The sequence below is a fragment of the Sinocyclocheilus anshuiensis genome, unplaced genomic scaffold (genome assembly GCF_001515605.1).
Source record: "Sinocyclocheilus anshuiensis isolate Anshui unplaced genomic scaffold, SAMN03320099.WGS_v1.1 scaffold253, whole genome shotgun sequence".
Lineage (NCBI taxonomy): Eukaryota > Metazoa > Chordata > Actinopteri > Cypriniformes > Cyprinidae > Sinocyclocheilus > Sinocyclocheilus anshuiensis.
Genome location: NW_015537969.1, coordinates 1,464,124 through 1,472,097, shown reverse-complemented (window position 1 = coordinate 1,472,097; position 7,974 = coordinate 1,464,124).

The following is a 7,974-nucleotide window of genomic DNA, read 5'->3' as shown; positions in this document are numbered from 1 at the left end:
CAATCTGAAAATGAAAACATTTAACTTAATACCAAAAATGTAACACAGTTTTCAAATAAACTACATTCTTTGTTAACAGTTCTACGTTTACTTTTTGTTAAACTTTGTTTAGTTCATTTTTTTGGCACAAATCTAATTCCAAACAAACACTCGTCACCACCTATTGGCATACCGACATAGAAAGAAAAATCCCCACCACTAATGAACAGACTGGCTGATAAACAGCGAGTTAGACTATATATCAGCACTCTTGGAATAGAACTCGACCAATCAGATTTGAGGACCATACCTGTATACTTGTATAATTATAAATACACTTGACAATTGGTGTCTTTTATAGCCTATTGCTGTCGCAGCTGTTGTATAAAACCAAGAAACGTGACAAAATCACTAACACAGCCTCTTGTGTCATCAATTCATCCCAAACAGAATCGTTGTTCATTTAAAAGAGTGGGACATGCGATCATAGTCTCTCCAAATAACCATGCCACAATATGATGTCATATTGTAGAGACTAGAGGTAAAACAGGTCATGTCTTCATGAGGTAACTGAGATTTGAGAATTCCAGCTGCTATAAATCATTTTGTCATTTCAAATAATTTTGCTCAGCTGTGGTTAACACAACGCAACCCACCTGACCTCCCACAGGCATTCACACAACTCACGTGTTGTTCTCCACCCTCACAGACTGAGTGGATTAAGAGATGATGAACATGCTCAGAGGGAAGCCAGGGCAAGTTTGCACTTAAGTGATGTAATCTAAAGAAATGGTTTTCCAAATATGCAGCATGCTATACAGACACATGCGTTAGCTGCCAGATAGAAAGAGCCAGAGGTATTTTGGCTCAGGTGGTTAACTCTGTCACCGAATTATTCAAAAAGACAAGCCAGATGGGATTTATTCAACTGCACATGCACACATTGCTTCACCAAAAGGTTCAATGTTACATTCTGCAGTTAACACAACGGTGATTCAAATAACCAGACGCCACCCGATCTAAATATTCCCTCACAGTTTAATAGTAATGACTTTATGAATTTCTTCACTGATAAAATAGATAACATCAGAAATACAATAGCAAATGTAGATTCTACAGCGTATAATACTTCAGCTTCATTCATCGCACCAAAAGATAAACTGCAGTGCTTTACAACTATAGGACAGGAAGAGCTAAATAAACTTATCACTGCATCTAAACCAACAACATGCCTGTTAGATCCTGTACCCACTAAATTACTGAAAGAGTTGTTACCTCTGTTTTTTGCCACGGGATTGACATCCCGTGGTAACTAGGATTTACACAAGCTTCAGTCTGGATCCAGAACACCTGAGAAGAGATGATGCCAACCCCTCAGAGGACCTCAGATGATGCCAACCCTGAAACAACATACAGAACTACCACATTTTGCTATAAGTTTGATTGCATCATATAATAATTGCTGTTAATAGTGTTCATCGTCTGTTTTATTACGTCTTAAATTGATTTTTCCATACTGCTGGTTCGTCTGGTCAGAGGAGAACTGGCCCCCCGACTGAGCCTGGTTTCTCCCAAGGTTTTTTCTCCATTCTGTCACCGATGGAGTTTTGGTTCCTTGCCGCTGTCGCCTCTGGCTTGCTTAGTTGGGGACACTTCATTTCCAGCGATACCGTTGACTTGATTGCAAAGATACTATTTAAACTGAGCTGGATGTTGACATCACTGAATTCAATGATGAACTGTCTTTAACTGAAAAATTTGTGTTTACTATTGTCATTTTGCATTATTGACACACTATTTTCCTAATTAATGCTGTTCAGTTGCTTTGACACAATCTGTATTGTTAAAAGCGCTATATAAATAAAGGTGACTTGACTTGACTTGACTTGATTCATGTAAATATGATAGATCTCTAAACATGTGGTTTTATTATTTAAAAAAAGCTCTTAAACCTTATTCAAGTAAATCATTCAAGTCTCATGTGTCTGCAAGCACGATGATTGGAAAAAAACTGATACTGCATAATCCATAATGAAAGTAGTCACTGTATAATGATTTATATGCAAATTTAAATCAAAGTACTGCTACCGGCACCTTCAAAGACCCAATCAAAGTCTTTAAGATAAAACGATCCTTTATTTCTTTTTATGGTATACATAAAGGACGGAACCATGAAGGACTATATGAATTTATGACTACAATATTTACACAGTGTGGTTACTTGACATGTTGCACAATATGGGTAGTGACAAAGCGACAACACTAAGTTAGTGAGAATATGATGTGAACCACAGTTTCTACTGGAACATCATTGTTGACAAAGCAAGCAAAAGCTGTTGCTAAGCGACAACATCGGATATCTTGCACTCATCTAACACAAAGAAAATGACACCAACACACTTCCTTCACTGTGTTGGTTGCTTCTAAGTAAATATTTGCAGTAGCACTCTGCAAAACTAATGTAACAAGTGGCATACAAATGCCTACTGTAAAATGCAATAGATAAAAATATTCACCTTAAAATAAACAGGTGTACTGAATCGAAATATGAACACAAATAGAAGCAAAAGCTATGACGGCTGGGTAATGGTACACACTAATTTCATTCGTTTCTGCTTCACACCTTCTCACTTGCATATGAAAGTAATGATCTCTCAGCTTTTGACGTCATTTAAAAAAAGAACCTTTTAACTTTGTGGCGACATTACAAAAATATTAATTTAAAAAATGAACAACAAGGCTTAAACTATGTCGTTCAATTGCAATTATATAACAAGTGAGTTTGTGAGTCCGTTTAAATTAATCATTAAAATACCCACCCAAAGAGTTGCTTGTTCAGGAATAAGATTCATTCAGCTATATGCTTTTAAATCACTAAAAAGAACCAGCTCTCAAGAGGTATTATTTGTTTATGAATCGGATCAAACTATTTACTACGTATTTTATCACATGCAACCATTGAGGTAAACTCAACAGAAAGACATGTTTTGCAATTATTCTTAAAATTATTATTATTTGAATATTTTTAAAATATGGCTGCTTTTGTTGTGGAGCTGTAGATTTGCACCACTGCAAAGTGGCACATGAAGAGTCTTGGGATTTTAAGAATTGATGTCAAGATTGTTAGAATAAAACTCATGATTAATCAAAAGATAATATTTTTTAAGCCAACCCTACTTATTATACAGGTTAAATTCAGTAATATTATTGACTAATATTCACTTCTCTGTACGCAATAGTTTGAGAGTCACCCTAACTGACCCCCAGTTGAACTCTCACAGTATTTCACACATGCAGTGATGTACAGTACACTGAATTTCTCCAAACATGCCCTGATTTTGGAACAGTGCTTCATTTTCACATGAATGTGAGGAGCAGCTGTCAGTTTATAAAGTTAAAGGGGCAGCTCTGTGTGAGCTCTGCTAACCCAAAGCTCAGAGCCGAATAAACAGTAGACAGCTGGTCTGGGACAATGGCACCTCAGTTAATGATTAATGCTGTTAATGAACAAATCAAGAAAGCTCTTGATACTTTCCAGAACTCTTTACTCACAGCCAGCGATGTGCTGACCCTTAAAGGCCCCTCGTCACGGGTCTGTGGTAGAAGTGCTTGGGGAAGGTGAGGCAGAACATTTCAGTCACTGTTTGTGTCATTACAGTCCCCCCTGAAAAACAGCAGATATGCGTGAGTCAGCACGGTATGGACTGGCTGTGTTTTTCATGTTTAAACAGTACTAATGCAACGTTGATACTGTGTTTAGCCTCAAATGCTGATGTAATCATCACAATATAAGCAATTTCCTGTGCTGAGAAAGCTTCTGCTAAGAACATAAATTCAGATCGGCTACAAAACACAGCCTTAGCATTGATTCTCCGCTGTGACAGTGAAAGCTTTGAGATCTATGGGATATCCTTACGATGTTTATTCCGCTTGCGCGCAGTCCCCTCACAAATCACTGATAAATGGCTATTCATGTAAGTGATAACAGATGTGAGGTTCTCATTGAGAGCCAGTGAAAGTGTGTTTTGTGATGTGTAAAAGCGCTGTGTGTTCAATCCTCCATTTGCAGAGGTGGCAGGTGTTCCACCGTTCTCCAAAAAAGCTAGCTTTTATGTTCCTCCTCAAGTTAGTTACTTGGTTTCCATGGAAATGCTCAACAGAAAGAGTCTTGTCTTAAGGGGCCTGTGCCGGGGAAGGCTTTACTAGCTGCCTGGACCGGACTTTAGTGAAGAGGGGGAGAAAAAAGGGAAAAAAAGATGAAAAATCAATCCAACATGGAAAAACAACTGAGCATTGTCTTTGTGCTTGATGCTGAGATTGAATGGAGATGTTCAGAGCAGATGTTTCATATGAGAGAGTGCTGGGCTTTCACAGCACAGATAGCGTCACTGAATCGTCTTAAAATGGCCTCTTTATAAGCAACAATTTATTTGTAACGCACATTTAACAATAATAGAACAGCCTTACAACTGAAAGTGACGTGACATGTGGCCAAGTATGGTGACCCATACTCGGGGTATGTATGTGCTCTGCATTTATCCCATCCAAAGTCCACACACACAGCAGTGAACACACACACACCGTGAACACACACCCGGAGCAGTGGGCAGCCATTTTTTGCTGCGGCGCCCGGGGAGCAGTTGGGGGTTTGGTGCCTTGCTCAAGGGCACCTCAGTCGTGGGAAGAGAGCACTGTACATTCACTCCACTCCACTCCACTACAATCCCTGCCGGTACGAGACTCGAACCCGCAACCTTGGATTACGAGTCCGACTCTCTAACCATTAGGCCACGACTTCCCTTAATTGTGTATCTATACCGAGAATGGCAAGACTTCCTGAGACTTAAAGGGATTGTTCACCCAAAAATGAAAATTCTGTCATTATTTAATCACCCTCATGTCGTTCTATGTGACATCAGGGGTACGTAAATTGCGTATGCTGTTTTGTGTCAGCTGTGCCACGCGGATACGCTGTTTACGTCATTTACGCTTTGATTTGAACGTAAACAACTTTACAAATTTCAACAAATTTATGTTCAGCTGATACTCTCCAAAATGGCGCTAGGGTGATGCGGAGGAGATGATGCATACGCTGTTTACATTCATTGGATACTCTCCAAAATGGCACCAGGGTGACAAATTGTTGAATAAAGTCATTGTTTTTATTTTCTATAAGTATTCTCGTAGCTTCGTAAACTTACGGTTGAACCCCTGATGTCAGATGGATTATTTTACCGATGTCCTTGCTATGATTCTGGGCCTTGATCGTGTAAGGACCCTTGCTGTCTACGGGAGGGTCAGAGAGCTCTCAGATTCCATCAAAAATATCTTAATTTGTGTTCCGAAGATGAACGGAGGTTTTACGGGTTTGAAACAACATGAGGGTGAGTAATTAATGACAAAATTTTCTTTTTTGGGTGAACTATCCCTTTAAAAGGAAACATCAGGAAGAATCTAGATACCTGTTTTCATATCTGTTAAAGGGGTCATAAACTGAGAAACCAAAATTCCCTTGATCTTTTGACATCATTGTATTATAAAAACATCCTGTAAGTTTCAGACAAAGTTTGTCATTAGTCTAAAAACAGCTTATATTGAAGGCAGTCTGCCACAACAACAGCTTTTGGAATGTTCTACATGATGTAATAGTGTGGATAAGCACCGCCTCTGCAGAAGAAGATCAACGCCTGCTTCTACATCACTGCCCGTTTAGCCCCGCCCACCGAGTTGCGCATGTACTGTTTATGAGAGAGGCGAACGCACAGGATACGCTTTATTTTTAATGAAGATCCAGATCTTCCAAATCAGCCTATTAGAATGATTTCTGAAGGAACATGTGACACTGAGGACTGGAGTAACGGCACATCTTAGTTTATTTAGACTCTGAATGAGGTTCCCACTCCAGTTTGGCAAGTCTGAGTAGTTAACTTCTAAAGTTAAATGCTGGTTGATAGAATTTAAGTGCTTTATAGGGATAGTTCACCCAAAACTGAAAATTCTGTTATCATTTACTCACCCTCGTGTTATTCCAAACCTGTATGACTTTCTTTTCTTGAGGAACACAAAAAACATATTTTAAAGAATCTTTCAACTGTTTGTCCACACAATAAAGTCAACAGGGTCCAAAACAAGATCATTGGACCCTTTGACTTTAATTGACCTTTCGCAAAGAGCTTGATTGACAGGCGATCTGACCAATCATAACGCCGAATCTACCATCTTGTCTGACAAACAAACCAGACAGGAGAGTAGATTAACTTCGGTGGACTTAAACTTGAAAAATACTGTGTATTGACATCTTTCCGCGGTTGAAATAAAATATGTTCTGATGTTCATTCATGTTTATTTCGTGCTTTAAGTAAATATGAAAAGACGATCGGTTCACGTGGCGCTTAAACTGAGGCGCTAAATCGATCTGTCACAACACATTAAAGAGCCACAAAACGGTAGCCTATTTATTATTTGAATTTCTTAAAAAAAAAACGTCTTTCTAAAACTTTAAAAAGTCTTTCTAAAAAGATATTACTGTCATTGTTCAGAGAGTAATGATTTTTGATATGTAATCTCCTTCAACCATATAGGAAAACCAATTTTTTTTATCATTAACAAAGCACACAGACACTGCGTTTAGGGTGTGGTCAGCCGTTATTCTCTGCACTGAGGGGACAGCGAATTGACTAAGAGTAACATGAGGACTGTCGGGATCACTTTCACAAATGCTGCCTCCATGTGTGGCTGAATCTGATTTGAGAAAGCCGATCTGAGAGGCTGCTGTCGGGCCGACTGGTGTCTGGTTAGAAGTGTATGGGGTGGAAAGGTAATCTGGTAGAATGTCACCTGTTCTCCACTGGAGAGAGTCTCTCTTACATAGACAGACTTATCCCCATCTGCCACTCAAGCTTCTCAAATAACAGCAGAGATTGTCATTTAGAAAGCACTAATAGTGTATGATTGGAGCCTTTCATAGACTGTACGGCTTACACTCTGCTCAACCAGCAGCCACTGAAATGATAAGCAAAGCATATGCAAAAAGACACATAAGACGATTGAACTTGTTCAAGAAATGAAGTTTTATAGATTCTTTTTTCCTAATTAAAACATCAAAACTTTAACACCAAGCACATTTGCATCTCTTGATTCTTTTATACACTCATGTGTGGCAATATAATTTTTTTTTTTTTTAAAGTCACTGAAAAATACAGTTATTTTAAAGAAGTAGTAAAAAAAGAACAACAACAACAACAAAAAAAAAAAACAGGAAATTCTCATCACATTTACATATTTAGGTGTTTTTTGCTGACTAAATTATGTATATTTTTTTTTTTATTTGAAGCATGTGTTTGTTTTCATAAACCATTAAAGCTTTTACTAGGAGACAGTTAAAATGCCTTGGTAAGTGTTAATTATCTCAACCACAAAATTCCTTTTCATCCTTACACAAAAAGACAAAACAGCACACACCATGCTGCATAAATCTCCCAGCGCATTTCATTTGCTCATTTTTTATCTCTGGATCCTCGTCCCCAAGAATGACGTTATATATTTAGATAATATTGCTGCTTTCTGGGTTTAGATATACATTCAGCGACTCATTTGAGTCTTGTTTTATGACATCTGTCTCGCACAGACTTTACCCAGAATGTGTGACTGTTTCTCCTTTTTCAAAATGACTGCTGTGACATGGCTTAAAGGACAGTGAGCATACCACACACAAACCAATTTAACTGTTTTGTTTTCCACTGCCTAATAAGCATGTGTATGCATGGTAATGTATTCAATCTGGGAAATGGCTCTCAGAGCTCATTTAAAATGAACAATCATGATGCATAAATGTACAGGGAAGCCTTTGCAGTTATTGGTTTAGAGCCCATTGTGTGTAATGTGTGCTTTGTGATGCAAAAAAGTTGAATTTTAAGTTGACAAGAGGGGGCACACATGGGGAAACTGTATTGGCAGACAAACCTACTTCAAACTCATCATCTGCCCCCATGCCGA